Source organism: Mercenaria mercenaria, unplaced genomic scaffold, assembly GCF_021730395.1.
Source record: "Mercenaria mercenaria strain notata unplaced genomic scaffold, MADL_Memer_1 contig_1048, whole genome shotgun sequence".
In the NCBI taxonomy this organism is placed as follows: domain Eukaryota; kingdom Metazoa; phylum Mollusca; class Bivalvia; order Venerida; family Veneridae; genus Mercenaria; species Mercenaria mercenaria.
In genome coordinates this window covers 52,649-76,676 of record NW_026459019.1, presented here as the reverse complement: position 1 = coordinate 76,676, position 24,028 = coordinate 52,649, and the positions used below count along the sequence as shown (strand labels likewise).

At 34.9% G+C, this 24,028-nt stretch overlaps 1 long non-coding RNA gene across 1 annotated transcript; it reads right to left on the bottom strand.

Annotated features, from left to right (window-relative positions):
• Positions 1 to 192: 192 nt before the first annotated feature.
• On the bottom strand, positions 193 to 24,028 carry LOC128551390 (uncharacterized). Its single transcript, XR_008368775.1, has 3 exons — positions 23,872 to 24,028; positions 13,574 to 13,633; positions 193 to 239 (listed from the first exon to the last, which is right to left on the bottom strand). It is a non-coding gene; the product is annotated as an uncharacterized LOC128551390 (long non-coding RNA).

The window sequence follows — 24,028 nt, the reverse complement described above, 5'->3', positions numbered from 1 at the left end:
CTTTCTTTCGCAACAAGTAGAACTTGTTTGGTTAGATGGTAAATTATTAGACATATTTTTGATGATTTCGCATTTATCTGCGGCATATTTTTTGTAAGGAAGAAATATTCATAGAAATATTTTTTAAAATAGTCTATATATCCTGAAAAAAAGCTCCGTCATCTTAATTGAACACACCTAAAACTCACACTCACCTGTATTTCTTTGTGTTGCCTTTTCTGCGGCATTCGCTGTTGGGCCTGAAAAAAGTAAATTTAAATGTCAGTCATAATCCACTTTAACTAGGATAACTGTTAAAATATTCACTTTCAGGCTAAATGTTAGGTTTTTTTTGTAAACCGAACAAAAATACTATATTGTATAGAAAAAAAAACAGTTATGAAAATGGGGAGGTATTTATTTGACATAAATTTTCTTGGACACATGACACCCGTATTTCCCGCTGATTCATATGACATGATTTCATTTTGATTATATATTTTTCTTTTTATCGGACATTGCTTAAGAAGCAAAAACAAAAATCAACCATTTTAACTGACATTGAAGAAACAATAGTTTTAAAAATGCATTATCGGTTGGTTTTAAAGATTATTTTAACTGATGCAAATATGACTAGCTGAGGAATTAGAAATTACGCGATTTTGAATTTTTATATTACTGATTCAACTTATATAATTTAGAAAATTATCTATCTGCTTCTTACTTCTTGATAACAACTGATTTTAGAAATGTTTCATTAACTTGCATCATGTTATGTAGGATACCTTGTATATCTTATAACGCGAAAAAGAGTGTAGTAAAATGATAAATAGAACACTTCCCATAAAACGTAAAATGTATATTTAAGATTAATAGAATTGATGAAATATTTATTGACTCTAGTAGTAAACGGCTCACTTTGGCGTTAGCGGACTGACGTCATATAAGGACCTTAAGGAATAAGGCATATTACTTAGAAATGTACTTATAACGATATCGATTGACTTAAAATGATCCCAATCGGTCAATGTCCCCACTGTTATTTAACTAGATTATTCCGTCAATACATTGCACGTTGAAAACAACGTTCAGCGTTTCTAATCACGCGACATTCGGAAATATACCGTACCAAAGGGTCCGTATTTTTCCATAGTGACGTAAAGTTTCACACCATGTTTGAATAAAACCGATACAGTAAAGTTTATCACTGGCATATAAGGACCTTAAAGCATAAGGCACATTACTCAGACACGTATTTTTAGCATCACACACGACCTTCAAGAGAACTTAAGCTAAAGGAGTAACTACTTGCGCCGTGACAATATTAATTTCCATATTTTCTTCGTTATTGAATTATAAGCTATATTTAGATAATGTCGCACGGTCCCATAATGAGTAATCTATTCCCTAAAATGACTTCATAAGCTATATTTAGATAAATAAATCAATAACGTCGCAAGATAATGACGTATTCATTATGGGACCGTGCGACATTATCTAAATATAGCTTATGAAGTAAAGAATAGATTACTCATTATGGGACCATATCATCTAAATATAGTTTATGATTCAATAACGAAGATAATTTGGTAGTTAATATTGTCACGATGAATGTAGTAATTATTATGTCTTTTAGATTGTCCGAAGGTACATGCTATGAATAGGTGTCTGAGTAGTATACCTTATGCCTTAAGATCGTTATATGCCAAGGATAAACATTACTACATAGGGTTTATTCGAACATAGCGAAACATTTACGTCACCATTGGTACGGTATATATTCGAGATTAGAAACGCAGAACGTTGTTTTGATCGTGAAATGTATTGACGGAATAACCTAGTTAACCGATTACAATTATTTTAATGTTATAAATACATTTCTGAGTAATATGCCTTATATGCCAATGAGTTACTATAAATAGAAAAAGTAAAGTGGCGCATATACTACTGACTCTTTTATTATAAATTGTGTTAAGGATGTACGAGCGTTTTTCTTTCAGAATATCCGCCATTTTGATAAATGTATCTTCGAATATTTCTTTGCAAAAAGTTAATGTTAAATAATTAAATCATGGCAAATAATGTGCAATTTAACCAGACGGATTCCACTTGTTGCGATTTTTTTCACCCTTACTTTTGGCTGGTACTTGCCTAAAATTGATGTAAGATGTACAATGGTGTAGGGGACGGTAATTTCAAGTATCTTTTAAAGTAGATCAGGTTTGGTTCTGATATTTTTCTGACTGATATATATAATGATAAGCTACTGCAGAAATAAAAGTTCAAAATTCACCATTTTTTTTTCTATATGTATCTCTTAGATGCTTGGTAAACCAAACATTTTTCATTCCATTTTGAAGTATTTTTGTGCGTTCTTTAAGCAGCAAAATATTTTTGAAATCTTTGCAGCAGATGTTTTGTAGATTTATATACGTTTTATCAATTGAAAAAGGTGTATGGGGTGATTATACTAACATGTACAAATGAAAGAGATTTTTTGTTACATTTATGCTTATGTAATACTGATATCACCTTCTATTTACAGTGCCCTGTAGGACCTGGAATCCCTAAAACATTAAGTGGACTATTATTTGTTTTATAATAATGTAAAATAAAAACGAAGGCAATGACCTGTGCTTTTGTGCTCTTTTTTGTCTTAGAAACTAATGATTATTATTATTATTATTATTATACCAGATTTATATAGCGCCCTTTTCATGATCAATTTCACGTTCAAAAGCGCTTTACATAGTTCAAATGCAGCCACACAGGGCGCATAATTCATCCTCTACTAGTACATATACAAAGCGATCTGACCAGAGGGACAGAGTGAGACAAAGCCCCCACGACAGAGAGATCAGAAATCAGATACTGGCTTGTCCGGCTAACTTAGCCTAGCTCGTTGCGAATAGACGGTCTGGTTCTTTAACGTGCCCAGTGTATATCACTGATACACGCAAGGATTGCCTGGGTTCCTGACCAGTACACCTCTAGTTGGGTGGGAAACACTGAAAAGCGTTTCTGAAAATTCCCGAGTAGCTGCCGGGGATCGAACCCCCCGACCTCAGGATTGGAAGGCCAGTGTGCAAACCACTGAGCTATCCGTCCACCCAACTTCAATTAGAATATGAAAAAAGTCTTAACTGTAGAAAAAATGATCATACATCCTTAATAAACCAAAATGCTAAATTCACGGTGCTTATAATTATCCATCTTGTGTTCAGAAAAAAGTACAACGTAAACTTGATTGATACACATTTTAGTATTTAGAAAAACTACGTTGATCCCATTTTAGGAAAGTTGCAGTATTCGTCATATGGTCTTTATACACTCAATTTATTAGCGATCCTTCATAAAAACGTTGCTTGATGAGCACTACCTACTGATTTAGTGTTTAACGTATATGCTTGGTGTGTTTATTTTTAACTTCTCCAAGTATTGTAACTTAAAATCACCTTTGTTGAAGAAAGTGGGACTCGAACTTGAATTTGCAAACTGCAGGCCTGTTAGAAACCTCTCGTTTTTGTTAAAACTAATTGAAAAAGCAGCTCTGTTCAGACTCAAAGATCGTGTCAATGAACACAATCTTCTTCCCATAAACCAATCTGCTTACAGGAAAAGCCATTCTTGTGAATCAGCATTGTTACGTCTAGTAAATGATTTACTGGATGCTATGGAAAAGAAAAAAGGTTGTGGCGCTAATTGCCATCGATCTCAGTGCCGCCTTTGCTACTGTAGACAACGACATTCCCGTTGATGTGTTGAACAAGCAGTATGACGTTTGTGGAACAGCACTGAGCTGGAGTTGCTTAGGACCGTGGCTCTAATTGACATGTTTGATGTTATTCCGCCATCGATTTCAGTTTACGGCTTTGCGGATGACCACACTGCTAATAAACGCTTTAAACCATCATCTTCAACAGTGGAATCCCAGGCAATACAAGAACTAGAACGATGTGCTATAACAATCAATAACTGGATGAATGAAAATAAGCTCAAAATGAACACTTCCAAAACCGAGTTCATCATGGTAGTAGGCAACAGCTCTCTAAGTGTGCAACTAACAAAATATTCATTGTAGGTGATTAAGTAAAATCAATGAGCGTTATTCGATATCTAGGTGCATACCTGGACAAAAACTTAAGTCTAAAAGAGCATGTAAAACGAAAGTGTAGAACAGCGATGCTCAACTAATTCAGAATCAAATGTATTCGGAAATATCTAACCAAAGAGGCTGCTGAAACTCTTGCGTTGTCATTGGTGATATCCCATTTAGGATATTGTGATGTCATTTTGTGTGGTATTGCTCAAAGCGAGGTAAACAAAATGCAACGAATTCAAAACATGTGTGAAAAACTTGTCCTATATCGAAGAAAATATGATAGTTCCAAACAAGCGCTCTATGATCTTCACTGGCTACCCATCAAAGCCAGAATCACATTCAAGATGCTCACCTACGTGTATAATTGTTCAATCGGAAATTCTCCGGAATATCTTTCAGAACTGTTTATAAAACAACATCAGACAAGGAACTTGCGTTCTTCAAATTCCGTTACTAGGTGCTTCCTTGTTCCTATCAACAAGCGCAAAACGTTCAGTGACAAAAGTTTTAGTACTGTTGGACCTAAACTCTGGAACGAATTGCCTCTCGAAATAAGGTACTCAGAAACATTAGACGTTTTCAAAAAGAAGTTGAAAACTCATTATTTTAGAAATTATTTTGCACTGTTTTAGAGCATGTGACTGTGAGTTTGAAGATATTGTGGTAACATGAACTGGATGATTTTTACTGTGTAAGTACATTCGATTATGTGCAATTTCGTCACTGTTTAATACAAAAGTACAGTTGTTTATGTCACAATAACCCACTCTTTACTTACTTACAAACAAAACAGCTATCTTACTATATCTTAATATTCTAATATTTAATTAATCTTATCTTCTTAAGTTTTAAGATGCCTGATCTTTTGTTTAATACTTACTAAACAGTTTATTCACAATGATATTTATGCTCATTTATTTCTTACATTTTTAAAATGTCTTAATTTTTAGACGTAATTTTTTATATGTTTGTAAAACGCCATTGAATATGTTTTACGTAAAAATAGGCGTTTAATCAAATAAGACAGTTTCATGTTTCAAGTTTTGAATATGTGAAACAGTTCCTACAGGCAAGTTATATTGTATAAAATACTGTAAAACACTTTGGTAAAGGGGATAAACCCTAGTTGTAAGCCTTGTTCAAGAATTGATGATGCATAAGTAAGACATCATATTTCGTTTAGTGGCCTTATCACTTTGTAGACGTAAGGAATAAGGAATATGACCAGTTTTGTTATATCTGTTTGCAGCTTAAAGGCACTCGCTGCAGTTTTTCCGGACGGGTCGATATTTACCCCAACACCGTGCCAATTTGGTTGTGTTTCTAATCGATGTAGCTCACTACAGCGTTGGAGCGGTCTTCTGCGCATGCCCGGAAGTGATTATCTAATGTCGCGTACGGAAAAAAATCGCAAATTATTGTATGTTCGCATGCATTTAATATAAAATATGTATAATATACTGACTAAATGTTAGGGTAAGTATCACCATGGTTACAAAATATATACATTGAGTTCAAATTGCTTCAATCCGACATATACTGGAGTCTGTAATTTATACCGGCGCTCCAATTCTGCATTGAGTCACAGCTGTTTCTAATCCCGTACCGTATCCATACCGTACATCCGTATTCGTAAACTATAGGTTTTGTCCGGAGAAAGGCGGAAACTTTCATCGTTCTATGACATCAAAATGCTTCAGAAACACCTTAAAATCTGCTTGTTAAGAAATCTGCCGTTTGATAATTTGATATATCTCTAAATCATTTGCTTAAACACTGAAAGAGTATTTCGTACCAACCTGCGTTGTATAAATGCCCGCCACACCCCACCTCGTTGCAATTTGATTTAAGCGAAATCTAATATGGTGACCTATCCATTTCTTTTTGTTTTAGATTAGGTAGACATTACCAAAGGTATGTGCAGAGTTTGATTAAATTCTATTATGTGAAACTCGATAAAATAGCAGAAGTATCAACTTAAAATTGACAAAAATATGCAAAAATAGCCCTTGGGTCTGCTGGACAAGTATTCCTTTCTTTACAAAATCATTTTCTTTTGATCTCTCTTAGCATGTTTCAAATAGATATATTGTTTTCCGTTATAAAAATACTTAGATATCAAATTTATGCTGATTATTGTACTTTACTGAAATATATTTTAGGATTATGGAAATTTTGAAAAATGTTAAAAATAGCACTATATCATAACATGATCTTTTAATACAAAACATTTCATCAAAATCTATTATTGAGAAAAAATTACGAAACTGTAGCGACCGTTCCTAATTTGTTTTATTAACTTGCGATTTAAATTGTTTTCGGTTGGAATGTTATATCTGCCTTCATGAGTTTTTTGTTTGTCATCCGCTTTTCGTTTACAACCCACGAAAGTTTAAGTCTATATCCCTGGTTTTTTTGCTGTGCCTTCACGTCGTCTTTTAGGGTTTGTGTACTTTTAGAAAGGTTTTTCAATCTTAAAAAAGAAGATTTAAAAACTGACCATAGAGCTTATGCTTACAAAAAGATATTGTTTACTAACGGGAAAAATTCAATGAATTTTTTTTCCCCGTCGAATATGTTGTTTTATGAATGAGAGGAATTTATTTTAAAAGCTATTTAATTTCCAGATACTTTTATGAATTTTTAACAATAAAAGGGCGATAACTCGGGAGTTACTGAAAAGATCCTAATGAAAGATGTGCAAACACCTAGCCCTGAAGTGATCTATATTTGTATTAAATTGGTTGAAGATCCATCAATGGAATACTTTTTATTTCTTTTAATTTTTTTTAATTTGTGAAGTCTAAAACAAGTAAAGGGCTAAAAGTCATCACCGCCGTAAAGTTATCTATATTTGTATTTAGTTTCATGAAGATACATCCATAGTTTACTTAGATACAGTCAAGAAACCGCTATTTACCGAATTAATGGGGAGAAATCTCTGCTTTACCTGGTCAAAGGGGATAATACAATATGTGAGCAAAGGTCAAATGCAAATTAATAATTAAATGAGGTTTTGTGATTCTAGCTTAAATACTTCTTAAAGTATAAGCATTTTAATTTTGGTGGACGGACGGACGTGTGTGTGTTCGGACGAAAAGCCGGACAGACAACACCAAATTTATATCCTCTCGCCTTCGGCGGAGGATGATAAATAGAATTACAAGATTGGAGTTTACTCCCTTGGCCCTGAGTTACGCTGCATTTTATACTATGTGCCCTGCTTTAGGGAACCGTATCACGGATGTGTACCACTGATACATGGAACTAAATTTTTAGATACAAGTAACCGAGACAAGAGGTGAAAAACATGTCACACTGCTTTGTCATTTCTCAGTCATGTTGTGGGAAATAGTAAGGTAAATCCTATACATTCATGTAGAAGCTATGATCAAAACTATCTCTAAATATTATGTGCCTACTCCTTTTGCAACAAATGGACGGATCGACCAACTGACCGTAACGAAACTCCTATATACCCCTTCCAACTTCGATTGCGAGCGTATAAATATTGCAATGTTTTGACAAATTCACATAAGAAGGAACCAGATTTCTCATAAATGACGAATGTGAAAAAGCGCTGAAATACTTAATGCCATATTTAAAGAGTGCATTGTCGTTTTTGTTTTTGCCACAATTTTGGTAAAACCTTTAAATTAACTGTGATTTGGGTGCAGGAAATAACTGTCAGGTGTAATGTTTTGTATGTTTTTCAAACCCGGATAAGAATGGCGATCCTGTCTAAATATCTATTAGATTTCTCTTATAATAATTTGAATATGGCTTTGGATTCGAAAACACTGATACCTTTCTCTAACTATTCTTGTTGTTTTTGCATACTGGACATTTTTTGATGGTGCTATAAAACCTTGTCTTATACGTATGACTCACATGCTGTAATTTATGAATGACTATGTAAATTCATATGCTACTATAATATAATATGCTTAAAAGAAAAGATTCGTTTAATTTTATATATTTTATTAATTGAAATATACTGTATGCAAGAAAAATATCTGGGTTTCTGGTAACTGTTTTTGCTGTAACTCGGCAGAATCCCGTTACAGCCTAAACAGTTACCAGACATTTCCATCCGCACCTTCGACCTGTAAAAGATTCTTATATTCATATTCAACAAACACATCCGGACTCCCATATTGATGTGTTGCCTCATTTATGTATAAGTTTTCGTTTATATCGGATAAGAGCAGGGCAGATACTTATGTTATCAGAATAATGTGTTTTCAAGTCTATTTTCAATGCAGTATGATAAGTAGGTTCATCTGTGTTTCCAAATTGACGCTGTGGTAAGCATTGTTATCGTTGTATCAACAGGGGGCTGATGCTTCCGTGAGTTAATTTATTGAAGTAAAATACTTCCAACTTTAACGATAAAGTTAAGTATGACTCGGTATTAGCAATGCAAAAAAGTTGTATATCTACGGTGGCTGATTTCTGCCATTTCGTGTTAGCGTGTCGGCCTGGCGAAAACACAACACGAAAACACGAAAACTCAACAAAAACCTAATTTATCGAGTTTTAATTGTCGGCGGGGCGATAACACGAAAACACAACAAATTTTACGCGAAACTCGACGTTAAAAGGGCGCCGACACGATAGATTTATCTGTCGAGTTTTCGTGTTGGCGGATATAAATATGTCGTGTCGACGCCATTTATTTGTCGTGTTTTCGTGTTGTGGTGTTTTCGCCCCGCAGACACGAAAACACGACAAATGCCTAATTTGTCGAGTTTTCGTGATTTTGCCCCGCCGAAACGAAAACTCGACAAATTAGGTATTTGTCGAGTTTTCGTGTTGTCGTGTTTTCGCCCCGCCGACAGGAAAACACGTCAAATTCTTTTCAGACATATCTTATAAAATGTAGAATAATACGAAGTGTATGTATAACTGACCCGGTTCCAGATATAGGGTCAAGGCGTTTCTGCCTTTAAATGTTTGAAATATATGTGTAAAATGGTGGCCTCTGCTGCATTTTTGAGCCTAAATTTTGAGGTACGGGGTTGGGTATTTCGTGTGAATAAGTTAATCTTCATTGAGGCCCATGCATATAAGAAATTATTTTTCTATTTGTACCTGTACTCGTCATAGCTGCACCAAACCCGACTATTTTGGCAAAGGAATAATATTTTTTTCACAATTTAGACCCAAAAATGCAACAGAGGCCATTATTTCGTTCCTATATTTCAAAAATGTCCGTGAGGATACCCTCTGACCCCATGAATGGGAGGGCATGACCCCTAACGTATCTCAATTTTTTTTTTGGTGGGGGGGGGGGGGGGGGGGGGGGGGGGAAATGCAGCAGGGACCACCATTTCATACCTGTATCTCAAAAATGACAAGGGAAAGACCCTGTGACTCCACTGTCAGAAGGGGGTTAACCCACGTACCTCAAAATTTGCAGCAAAGGCTACCATTTTATATATATTTCAAACATTTAAATGTAGACACGCCCTGACCCACCGCACCTTCCGTACCTAACCCCACTCGGCTCGCCGATGCCGCCTTCATTCTTTAACTGTTGCCGCTCCCCGCACCCTAATGAAATATTTCTCGAACCGAATCAGTAATACATACACTTCGTATTCTTAAAACGATAACTGACATCTGACATATTATTGTACTGTTTTATTATCTCAAATCTCCTAATGCAGCATTAATGAATATAAATAAATTTTGAATTGGCGGTTCGTTCGAATAGAAAGAAAAATGCTTCTAAAACCCTTTGCCATTGGCTTCAGAATAACTCTACATTTTATATGAGATGTCTGAAAAGAATTTGTCGTGTTTTCGTGTTGTCGTGTCTGCGGGACGAAAACACGACAAATAAAGGGCGCCGACACGACATATTTATACCCACCAACACGAAAACTCGACAGATAAATCTGTCGTGTCGGCGTCCTTTAAACGTCGAGTTTTCGCGTAAAATTTGTCGTGTTTTCGTGTTTTCGCCCCGCCGACACAAAAAACCGAAAACTCGACAAATTAGGTTTCTGTCGAGTTTTCGTGTTTTCGTGTTGTCGTGTTTTCGCCCCACCAACATGAAAACCCGAAATGACAGACATCAGCCACCGTAAATATTAGTCTTTGATATACTTTTGTATATTTGTGTCTGTAACATGCTATCCTACAAGTAATATGCAAGTATTCCGTATTGGGTTACAGACATATACTAACATAAAATACAGAATAAGAACTAAAAGTATAGACAGGGTCCCTACTATGTCACGCTGTCGATTCCCTGTAGAAGTCACGCGAAGAAATGTTAACTGATGATTTTAAAATGTCGATGAGATGAGACAGGAGGGGACTATAGGTTCTATAGGTTTACCCCCCGCCTCCACGTCCGTGAGTCTGTATGTCAAAAAAAGAATTCAGGACATGGACCCCCTGTAGGTTATAACGTAGAAATTCATCGTAATTGTCTCCGTTGAAAGAAGTACCTTAAAAAAGAACTCAATTTCAATTTTTCATTTTTTTGGCACTTCTACTTGTAAAATGGGGGCTTATTTTATTCGCAGAATGTATTTTCTGTAAAATAAGACAAGTTTCATGTTAAAGGTCTTGTGTTTATGGCAAATACAAAGAGAAAACTAAAATATAGGTGTTTACTGTACGACGCTGCCAAGAAAGCGGTCCACAAAGAAAGGGTTAGTGGCTTCAATCTGGCACCGTTTCACTACAAATCACCGCATTTTCTGTTCATATTTTGACAGCTTATTTATTGTAGTTTGCAATGATATATCAGTTTGAGTGGATGGAAATTCTAGAAAGTACAGTCTGGTGCGCGACACATCGTCTCATGATGGTGAACATTTGTGCAAAGTTTTTTCAGAATCCCTTACTGCATAAGGAAGTTATGGCACGGACACGAAAAATGGACCCTGTTTTACTTTAAAGAGATAGGGAAAAGAATAGGACGGGCATTAACTACATATTACCGATGTTTGTGTGCGAAGTTTGAGAGAGATAGGTGTAATAGTATTCAAGTAATTGCACGACCAAATTTATAAGGACACACAGACAGACCGCATGGTGACTCCTACATGCCACCCTCCTTCAAACTTCTTTTGCGGCTTATAATTATGAAGAAATACTACAGGAGCATGGGAAAAGCCGATATTTTATAAGTAAGTCAGTTGCTAACAGGCATACAGTCTCTTTTACGAAAGTCGCAAACATTTTTGCAGTACTGCAAGCAAACATGCATACAGTCTGGACATCACACCGAATCTTCTTTCATTGACGGTTATAAACACATTGGAGATTTTAGCAATGATTTTATTTTATTTTACCAAACTAGTATTGTTTCTGTATCCATGAAACAGTAAGATCTATATGTAGATCATTCTTCAAGCCAGAAAATATGTACTTTTGACGCCGACGATATACAATTTCTGGACAAAATCAGTGATCAATCGAGTTTTTTTTTTGCTATAATTTTACCTGTAATCAGACTAATACATTATCTAAAGAAACAAATCAAGTTCAGCTTCCAATAAAATATAAATATACATACCAATAAAGGATATCAATCACTTTAAAATGGTGTTTTTCAACTTTTAGCGGTCATTTTATTGTTTTGATCGGTCGCCACAGGAAGAGGTGGAATACAGTCGTTTATAGGGTGTGGTATTGGGTGACAATAAAGTGTAAGAACTATCAATAACTGATCGTCATTTCAACAAGAGCTGTCTCCATAGGATGACACATGCCCCCGATGGCACTTTGAATGAATAGTTATGGCCGATGTTAGAGTTTAGGACCTTTGACCTACGGACCTGGGTCTTGCGCGCGACACGTCGCTTACTGTGGTACACATTCATGCCAAGTTATTTGAAAATCCATCCATGGATGACAAAGATATGGACCGGACACGCCCATCAATGCATTATCCTTTAACGTCTAAGTGTGACCTTGACCTTTGAGCTACGGACCTGGGTCTTGTGCGCGACACGTCGTCTTACTGTGGTACACATTCATGCCAAGTTATTTAAAAATCCATCCATCGATGACAAAGATATGGACCGGACACGCCCATCAATGCATTATCCTTTAACGTCTAAGTGTGACCTTGACCTTTGAGCTACGGACCTGGGTCTTGTGCGCGACACGTCGTCTTACTGTGGTACACATTCATGCCAAGTTATTTAAAAATCCATCCATCGATGACAAAGATATGGACCGGACACGCCCATCAATGCACTATCCTTTAACGTCTAAGTGTGACCTTGACCTTTGAGCTACGGACCTGGGTCTTGCGCGCGACACGTCGTCTTACTGTGGTACACATTCATGCCAAGTTATTTGAAAATCCATCCATCGATGACAAAGATATGGACCGGACACGCCCATCAATGCACTATCCTTTAACGTCTAAGTGTGACCTTGACCTTTGAGCTACGGACCTAGGTCTTGCGCGCGACACGTCGTCTTACTGTGGTACACATTCATGCCAAGTTATTTGAAAATCCATCCATCGATGACAAAGATATGGACCGGACACGAAAATTGCGGACAGACTGACAGACTGACAGACGGACAGACGGTTCAAAAACTATATGCCTCCCTTCGGGGGCATAAAAAGATGAAAATATACTCTAAAATAACATAATTGTTGGATTTTTTCCAAATATTTAGCTCTTATTCTTACTTCTATACACATTTGTTGTTCAGTCTGCACTATCATTTTGACATTAGGCTATTGGCATTTAGTTTAGTACTGAACATGGTAATTAAGTAAATTTATGTTCTGTTAATTATTTTCTTTTAAACTTTGTTGGGTGCTTGTCCTGCCTAATATTACACCTCAATGCTTATCCGCATATGTATATAATTATATCAAAGGTAGTTAATCAGATTTCGATGAAGTAATGGATTTTTTTTCGAACGTTTAACAAATGGTTATTTATACTTATTTCAAAATAAAATCATAGAAATGTGCTTGAGTGACCATCTACCAATATTGTTGAAACTTTCTGAGAAACATATTCATATTATACATTTTGCTATGACATTTTCGCTCGAAGGTACCTATTGAATCTGGTGTTCTCTCGGTGAAATGTAATTTGACCGTATAATGAACTCTAAAATTGTGATCATTCAAAGTCACTTAATATAGACAAATGTGAATTTTTATCTATAATAGACTAAATTAAAACAAAGAAGATATTTCTTTTAGCCAAAGACATGTTATGTCGATATTGCTAATAAAGTTTGTTGTTGTTGTTGTTAATAGAATTTTTACTTATAAATACGAGATTTTATATATTCGCTTTTAGACAGTAGTAAAAATATATATGAGATTTTACATATTCGCTTCTTGCTAAATTATTCGAAGATATATTGCATCTGGTGTAAATTCGATAAAAGAACCAGCACCAACAAATATCCTGCCTCTACTGGAGCTCATACATAAAATGAGAACAATTTCTGATCATTTAACTTGAGAATTGTGTAATAACTAATGTTTACCTAAGCCGCTTGGGGAAGGTAAACGTTCGTCTTCATCCACAGCACTAATGCCTGCTTCACCTACAAAATAAGAAAGAAAAGGTCCCATAGTATATGCTAACGTGCATACATTTATTACAGGTATACTACATAATTGATAATTGATGTCACTGCTTCCATCGCTTTTATAATATAGGAAGTATATACATACTATACATTTTCTTAAATATATATCTTATCCCCTGACAACCTCAAAACTATCAATAAAGTATATTTTTTTCTGGTGTCAATCCAAGTAACTAACCTGTAAAGACAAGCACTAATCGATTAGCGATTGAATTGAAATTAACTTTTATGTGCACTTTTTTACTTTCAAATAAAAAGTACAGGATTTCAAAGCTTTTAGAATTACTAACACATATTTTACAATTGTGTAACACTTGATAATATTCGGACAAAAGAAAGAAATATTTGTTACACTTGTGGCAACAAAGAACGACACATTTGGGTAAAATTGCTTTCCATGTAATACTTATGTATGTATATTATATTAGTGTACAGTGCTTAGAAAACCATAATTTAGAAACAAATAAGTTTGAATTTGATCAATTTACATTTACTGTTAATGCTATATAAACCTAGAAATGAATGGCTTGTTGAATCAATGACACAGACGTTTCTATATGAACGTTTTTATACGTCTGTTAACAAGCTGAATAACTGTGAACCGATGTCGAATCTTATGTACATGTGTTCTTACTAATCATCAGTTAAATTTGCAATGAATTAAGTACCATTTTATATATAGCACGCTCATCATCTAATAGAGACAACGTGTTACATGTAAGTTTGCTTTCCATTTGGTCCGAAATAGGGATCAATTATGTAAGCATCTTACTTGAGATGTCGCAATTTAAGACGATATTCTGTTGGTTTTTTTGTTTAAATTAGGAGATAGAATAAGAAAGACATCGTGGCTGTTTTATAAACGGCACTAAAATGGGTAAATTATTCGCTGATGTAAAAATAATAAACTTAAAGGTATTTTCCACTTAAGCCGGTTGGTTTTAGCTCCTGAAAAAAAAGCTTATGAGGGCCGGAATGTTAATGTTTGGAGAAAAAGACTTTATTAATGTTTATTAAACATCCCTGGTTCATCTGGGTGCTGTCTCAAAATATTACATGACCATTATATGCAAATTATAGAGGTCAAAAGGCCATGCATTAAAACTGATATTTTCACATAATTTTCGGCACTGATGCAATGATTCATGAATAATTTCACATTATACAGGATTTGATTTACAATTGTAGGTTTAAATAAACCAAACACTTTTATCCAATTAATAAAGTATGACTCGCACTCGAAAACGCATTGCATGCTCATATATAAAGGTTAAAGGTCATAGGGTATATATACAGAACAAAATATCTAACCACATTTGCTAATTTTCCAATATTTTTTCAAATTCTGTAAATACAATTTTGAAATTTGGCATACTTTTAGAACAAAGTGTAGTTAATAACAAAATAAAATATTTAGTGACGCCAACATATAATTTTTTAAATTTACTAACTCACCCATTTGTAAAAAAGTCATAAAAACACGTAAAAGCTGTGTTTTAGTAAACAAATGAATACCATTTGTAAGAATAAGAACTGTTCGTACCTATAATATTTATTTAGCGATTGGTTAAATATGATGAATGCTGTTTTTAGTAAAAGCAAGTTAACGAAGTTATTTCATTATCTTCCCAAATACGTTTTCGTTTTTAGTATGTACATGCACATTGTAAACAGTTTTGTTTACTTTTTGTGACCTGTCAAAAATTGGTTGAAATCGTAAAATGAATGAATATTATATCAAAAGACGTGTTTTGGTTTTGCTGAAAATTCGGCATTTTATCAATAACATATTGTTCTGAGTGTACACTACATTTTAAGAAGTATTTTATGTTGCCTGGTTAAGTTTTATGTTTAGGTTAGCTATTCTCCTAAACTATCAAAGCTATTGTTTGGAAACTTGCAACTCTTGTTCACCATCATAAGCTGACCCTGTACATCAAGAAACATAACTCCATCCTGCTTTTTGCAATAATTATTGCCCCTTTTGGACTTAGAAAATCAGTTGTCTTGGTTGAGTATTATGTTTAAGTCAGCTTTTCTCATAAACTATCAAAGCTATTGCTTTAAAACTTGCAACAGTTTTTCACCATCATAAGCGGACGCTGTACGTCAAGAAACATAACTCTATCCTGCTGTTTGCAAGAATGATGGCCCTTTTTAGACTTAGAAAATCATGGGTAGGACAATATTTCTATTACACAAAAAAAATCAGATGAGCGTCAGCACCGGCAAGGCGGTGCTCTTGTTGAATTAGTTCTTAAACTGATGAAAAACACATTTATTATACTATTTGTTATAAAAGGGAAGTAATTTCATCTACAAACAAAAAGGAAACATAATTTGGGTGCATGTGACCTTGACCTTTGCACATGTCATATTGTTTATAATGGTGAATATTTAAGTGGCGTCGGTGGAATATACCAACAAAATTTGCAAGCCAATAAGTAAGGATGATGTCGGCTGTATGTGGGAGTCGCTAAAACATGTACATGTACATGTAAACTGTAATGGATGGAACAACTCATTTCCAACGCAGTCCACGGCAGGTATGATATTTACCTTCCCAGCATCCAGTCTTGTCCGATAGTGCTGGAAACAGTACCAGTACTGACCACTAGTCGGGATATCAGCCGCAACCTTGAATAGAACCCAGACCGCTGGAGTTGTAGCCCAGCCTGCTAAACACTGCGCCACTCACTCTCTATCAATAGGGAGTTTTAATGAACAAAGTACATAATATAATTAAGTAACGTATGTACCAATAGGATGCAACTGGCGAAAAAATGCACTTTAAACTAATTTACATAAAGAATTATTCAAAAGTCATTTAGAGATGTTTCTTAACTAAGCACTGAAATTTAATGCTCATTGTGTAACTTTGAAAAGTTTGTCAGTCTTAAGTGTTATAATGTAACGTAGATTTTGGTGAAATAAATGGTACGCTAAACAAAACATGATATACTAGTACTCAGTGGTAGACGGTCATTGCTCAAAGTGTGGTAAATTGTGGGAGGGGGCATTTTATTCATTAAAATTATGTAAAAGCAACTTGTAATAAGAACTCACAAATAGAAAAACAAGAGCTGTCTGTTGACAGCGCGCTCGACTATTCGAAGCATTGATACAAGTATAGGGTCAAAATAATACCTGAGATTTTCAGACAAAAGATAAGGAAAAGATAAGACAAACAATATACCCGCATTTGTGGATTTTGATAAGTTTTGCACTATAGTGCAAAATGTGACCATGTTGGTAAGCAGTGTTCAAAATGTGAAAGCCATATATCAAACAGTTGATAGACAAATTATCGATTGGTATGCGAAACTTACTAATTTCTATGTCCAGAAAAGGGCCATAACTGAGCTCAAGTCCTTGTCCTAGGTAAGTTGACTATGAAGGTAACCAAGTGGTCAAAGTTTCAAAGCCATATAACAAACAGGTTAGGCATAATACAGACTGGTACGAAAAACTTCACTGATTTTCAAGTCCAAAAAGGGCCATAATTTAGCCGAAATAGTTGACAGAGCTATGTACTCTTGCCTACAGATGGAAATCATGATGATAAACAAGTGTTAAAAGTTTCAAAACCACATGTCAAATAGCTTTGACAAAACGTTGACTTGTATGAAAACTAAACCCATTTCCAAGTCCAAAAAAGGCCATAATTCAGACGAAATAGTTGACAGAGTTATGCACTCATGTCTACAGATGGAAATCATGATGATAGACAAGTGTTCAAAGTTTCAAAACCACATGTAAAATAGTTTTGATAAAACATGTACTTGTGCGAAAACTGAACCAATTTCCAAGTCAAAAAAGGGCCATAATTCAGTCAAAATAGTTGCTAGAGTTATGTAATCTAGTCTACAGATATAAATCATGATGATGAAAAATTGTGTAAACTTTCAAAGCCACATGTCAAACAGTTTTGACAAAACACGGACTTGAACACTAATTGTACCAATTTCCACGCCAAAAAGGCCATACTTCAGTCAAAATAGTTGACAGAGTTATGTACTCTTGCCTACAGATACAGACTGTTATAACAAGCAAATTCGATGATTTGGTATCCCCCGCCGGAAGAGTTTATGGTGAGGAATGGCAAAAAAATATATCCGGCAAAAAGGATGTTACTAAGAAGCAAATAATTTCATTAGTCAAAATCAATTTAACAGAAAACAAATGTTTAATTAAAGAGTACATAATAAATGTATGATACTTTGATCCTGACTTGAATTTATTTTGAATGGAATATGCTTACTGTAATAAGCTTAGCTTTTAAAATTAAATGCAGTTAATTGAAATGTGAGCTTGAAGTTTAACTGGAACGAAATATTGTCTTTGAGTGGTTTGGCACCAAGTGTTGCTGTTTAACATGTACATTTGAACTTAAAAGAACAGATGTCCTTAAGAGAACACAATCAAGTAAGATATCTTGAACATGGCATGGCTGGGGGCAAGTAGGTGCAGTTACAACTTAACATGTTAAGGTTTGAACAATTCTAAAAAAAAAAAGGAATGGAAATATAAATATATTTTTTATATTTTTAGGGGTGGGGATGGGGGGGGGGGGCAGAGGATGCTTGATCGGTGGTGGACATGACTGGGTGGAGGAACGAGGTGGGAGAATGGTACAACTTGCATGTTGATAAATATTCATGGAAGGTTTGAAAAAAATCTAAAATAAGGAATGAAAAAAATATTTTTTTTTTGGTGGGAGGGGAGAGGGGTTGGAAGAGGGAGGGGGTGTGACCAAGGTAAGGGGGTGACCAGGTGTGGGTGCACAACTTCACATGTTTATAATAAATGTTTATGGAAAAGAATGAAAGAAATTCATTGAAATTCTACCAAATGGTCAGTTTGTTATGTAAATATGTGGATTTTTATACAATTAAAGGGCAATAACTCTGAAATTACAAAATATATCCAAACAAAATTGTGTGTGTGCACAACCACATTATGGTGCTCTAAATTCTGTTTAAGTTTAATAGTTCAAGGTCAAATATATCAAAAGTTATGATACAGAAATTGCCATATTTATAGTACCCTATATAGTTAACACTAGAAACTTCTAAGGGCCATAACTCTGGTGTTACTAGGGCAATCTGACTGAAACTTGACGGGCCCCATAACCTCATAGTGGTGAACATTTATATGAAGTTTGTTTGAAAATTGAAAAAACTAAAATAAGGAATAATTTTTTTGGTTTGGGGTGTGTGGGGGGGGGGGGGGCGGGGGGGGGTCAGGGGGGGGGGGGGTAGTGACCAAGGTAAGGGGGTGACCAGGTGTGGGTACACAATTCACATGTTTACAATTAATGTTCGTGGAAAATAATGAAAGAAATTTAATGAAATTCTACCTAATGGTAAGTTTGTTATGTACAAATATGTGGATTTTTATATAATTAAAGGGCAATATCTCTGAAGTTACAAAATATATCCAAACGAAACTGTGTGTACACAACCAAATTATGGTGATCTAAATTTTGTTTAAGTTTCATAGTTCTAGGTCAAATATATCAAAAGTTATGATGCAGAAATTGCCATATTTATAGTACCCTATATACTTAACACTAGAAACTTCTAAGGAACATAACTCTGGTGATACTAGGGCAATCTGACTGAAACTTAATTGGGTCGCATAAACTCATAGTGGTGAACATGTATATGAAGTTTTATGTAAATATTTCCAACCACTTCCTAGATATGGCTCCGGAGGGACGGACGGATGTAAAGACGGATGGAAGGACGGACGGAAGGACAACGCCGAAACTATATCCCTCCGACTTTCGTTGGGGGATAATAAACAAGTGATAAAAGTTTCAAAGCCATACGTCAAACTTTTTACACAAAATGTGAAAGAAAAACTTAACTAAGATTTCTAAGTTAAAAGGGCCATAATTCAGCCAAAATCCTTGATAGAGTTAGGTACTCTTGCCTACAACTGGACATGGTGATGGTAAACAAGTGTTGAAACTTTCAAAGCTTTATCTCTTGACTTTGTCAAACAGTTGACTGGTACGAAAAACTTAACCAAGGTGTGACACCGACGCCGACGCCGACGCCGTGGTGAGTAGGATAGCCCTACTTATTCTTCGAATAGTCGAGATAAAAATCGAATTATACCTGAGTTATGCAATACATTTTTTTTCAAAAGTAAATATAAGTGTCGGTACATACATTGCAATGAAAGCATGCTGAAAAAAACATGAGCACCGCCTTGCGAATGCAGATGCTCATCTGATTTTTTTGTCTCTTTATAATAGAAATATTGTCATACCCATGATATTTTAAGTCCAAAAGGGGTCGTAATTCTTGCAAATTCTTGCAAAAAATGTAGAGTTACTGTACTTGCTGTGCAGAGTCAGCTTTAAATGGCGAATAACTGCTCCAAGTTTTAAAGCAATAGCTTTGACCGTTAATGAGAAAGTTGACCTAAACGCAAAATTTAAGCAAGAAATCTGACATTTTCTAAGTCCAAAAGGGGTCATAATTCTTGCAAAAAGCAGGATGGAGTTATGTTTCTTGCTTTACAGAGTCAGCTTTTGATGGTTAATAAGTGCTGCAAGTTTTAAAGCAATAGCTTTGATAGTTTAGGAGAAAAGCTGACCTAAACACAAAACGTAACCAAGAAATCTGGTATTTTCTAAGTCCAAAAGGGGCCATTTTTCTTGCAAAAAGCAGGATGGAGATATGTTTCTTTCTTTACAGAGTCAGCTTTTGATGGTGAACAAGTGTTGCAAGTTTTAAAGTAATAGCTTTGATAGTTTAGGAGAAAAACCGACCTAAACACAAACCTTGAACAAGAAATTTGACATTTCTTTGTCCAAAAGGGGCCATAATTCTTTCAAAAAGGAGGATGGAAATATGTTTCTTGTTATACAAAGTCAGCTTTTGATTATTAACAAGTGTTACAAGTTTTAAAGCAATAGCTTTGATAGTTTAGGAGAAAATTGACCTTAACATAAAACTTAAGTAAGAAATCTGATATTGTTCAGTCCAAAAGGGGCCATAATTCTTGCAAAAAGCAGAATGGAGTTATGTTTCCTGCCGTGCTGACCTAAACATAAAACTTAACCTGGCAACGCCGACGCAGACGCCGACGCCGATGACGATAAAGTGATGAAAATAATTTTCAAAGCATCAGATGAGATAAAAAGAAACCCCATATTCTATAACAATGTTTAAGATATCTGTGTTAAATTATATACAAAATATGCAGACAAAGGGAATATTCAACTATCAAAGATCATAGGTTGTGCTGTACATGATATATATTGATGATAAGGTAAGTGTCCAGGAGCTGAGGTCTGATTAAACAAGTACATAATACGGTAAATATTAATCTTTATGTCTATAGTATTGATTGTGACCGTCTGCTGATATGTTTTCTACATAATTGAACAATCGCTTAAGCAAGTAGGATACCACAGACCTTTTGACGAAAGCTTTGTAACAATCAACTGATGCCAGTAACGTAAGTACTACTAGTATTTAGACCACTGAATAGAAAGTAATGTCATTTAGTGTTTACGATACGGTTCAGACAACTAAATTCTATAAAGGGAGATTATTTAAAAAATGAGCGAGATAGACTGATTTTATATACTTCAGTTTCTTTTAATGGTCTTTATCGTTGTGTGAAATTTCAACAAAAATTATAAGTTAAATTTAGAGTTATTCTTTGGAAAAGAAATGTTATATTTAAGTTTAATAAAGGGAGATAATTCAAAAAGTAAGCTAGATTTTATTGTACTTGTACAAAGCACTTTTCCTTATTGTCCTTAATCTTTGTATGAAGTTTGAATAAATTCCATTCATTTCTTTTGGATAACAATAATATCTATAGATGACAACGTCTCAAGGTAAATAGATAAAGTGCATGACCTTTGACCCTAATTTCAGACATTGTTTTCATTTGTCATGTTCTGTTTTAGCTTTATATCAATTCTAAATGACTAAAAATAGTTTCATAATACATTTAGGGCACAATTTTCCAGAAAAAGATGCCAGTATATAATCAATGAAAAAAAGGTACACAAAAAATTGCAAAATCAGAATTTCATAGCATGACCTTTTGACCACTCTAATTTAAATAAAACATTGTTATATTTTTTTTGGAGACAGATATCAAAGTAACCGGTAAGGTTCAAGCTTCAACAAATTTTTTGTTGGTTTTTGTAAACTATCTACCATATGCCATCTCTCATATTCGACAAAGAATGTGGAATTCAGCTGAGAAATTCCTATAGTCTTCCACTGATCAATCTAAAGCGCTTGTATATAATTATACATTGCATATGCATCTCAATCTCTTAAACGAGATTTATTTGCAATTGTGAATAAATCTCTGTTTGGTTGCAGGACGTATTTTGCATAAGGGAAGAGAGTGCATGTACAAAGTGAACAAGCTAGACTGCAATTCTGCAAATGGAATTGACTCAGGTTCCAATAGTAGATATAACAAGAGAATGTATGTTTCCGCAACATTTAAAACTGTCAACTTAAATGGAAATATTAATTTAATCATGTGTAGTACATTCCTAATGAACCTTTAACTGAGTTGGTCTCATACAGGAACAACAGCTTGTGTTAGGTTTTACCCAATGAATCAAAGGAATTATATATCTTTATCTGATTTAGCGAATGAAGTCAACGGCAGAGTACTCTGATAAAACATTTGTTTATTACACAGACAATCGACCTGAAGTTTCTACTAAATTTCATTATCATTATCTTGGCAGATTACTTGCACTGACATATTCACCTATCATGATAAATATTATTTTCTTTAGTATACCACTACAACAGCCAAGGTCAGGGACAAAAAAAATTTAAAAAAATTTCACCATAAAATGCAGCACTTTTCTTAGCCAAAAGATATGTTATGGCTAGTAAGGGCATCAGTGAAAAGGTCAAAAGTGGTTGTGGCCGTGCATCAACTCACCAGAATTAGTTAAAATTATTGGGATTTTAAACAGCAAATGAGAAATAGTACCACAAAGAGTCAAATATTGGTTATTACAGAAACGGAAATATATTCCCACAAGGTCAAAGGAAAATAACAAGGAGCATCTGGTATTTTGGAGTAAAGAACACCCCGCTAGTGTCAGATTATCTCCATGTATAAAATTTCAACTTGAAGTGGCACTCAGTTCTTTCAACGTTAATGCAAATCAATTTATTTATTCATTGTGTCGGGTTTAACGTCACACCGTCACAATTACAGGCCGTATGGCGACTTTCCAGTTTTTGATAATGGAGGAAGGCCCTAGGTGACCCTCGGTGCATTATTTCATCACGAGCGGGCACCTGGGTAGAACCACCGACCTTCCGTAAGTCAGCTGGATGGCTTCCTTACATGAAGAATTCAACGTCCCGAGTGAGGCCCGAACCCATATCGATGAGGGGCAAGTGATTTGGAGTCAAAGGCCTTAACAACTCGGCCATGGAGGCCCCCTAATACAAATCAAGCACATAAGGAAAGGTAAAGGAATACCGCGTTAGATCCTCTTGAAATCTTTCAATCTGCTTGTCCACAGCAGCTTGACAAAACTTAGAAACGTTTGTACAAAAACTATGATAGGTCATACAGGGAATGTACAACGAGTGTTTTCAGAACACTCATGTTTTAGATACTTCTAAAACACCGGAATCAAAAACTTTTAGAACATTTAGTTCTTTTTTTTTATTCTGAGACTTAGCAGTCAGCTTATATATATTTGTTCAAATTATTTGAATGTTATTAATATTACAAAACTGAAACATTGCTACATACCTGACATGTTGTTCCGCTATTGTATGTTCAATTCTTTTTAGATTTCAAGTTTTTAAAGTTTCAGAAGTTAATGGAGGCCGCCATCTTGAATTTCGCTACAAATAATTTACACACTAGAGGTCGCTATTGATTACATTCATATCGTAAATGGCGGTCATATCCGTTGAAAAGACAACCTACATGTTAGTCTTATATTCTCTTACAGTAAAACGTGTTTGCTTGATAACAATTAAAATGAGAAGAATATTCTCCTTTGATGAAAAACATAGCCAGAAATCAAAAAGTCATAAGTATCTAAAATCCGAAGGCATGATGCGAAATTAGTCTACGTGAAAATAAAAAAAAAAAGACAAACTAGTTTTGCGTTCAGCCATCGAATTTCATTTATCTCCTGTAATTTTAATTACAATAATTACCCTTGTCAGAACATAACCCTGTTGTACATCTGCTCCTTCCTATCTGTCTCACGTTTCCTTACTCGTTCAGTTACTCAACAAAATGATTTTTATATTTATATCCATCAAGTCTACATTTACTGTAAATAAACGCCGGCTTAACCATTTCTTCAGGGCA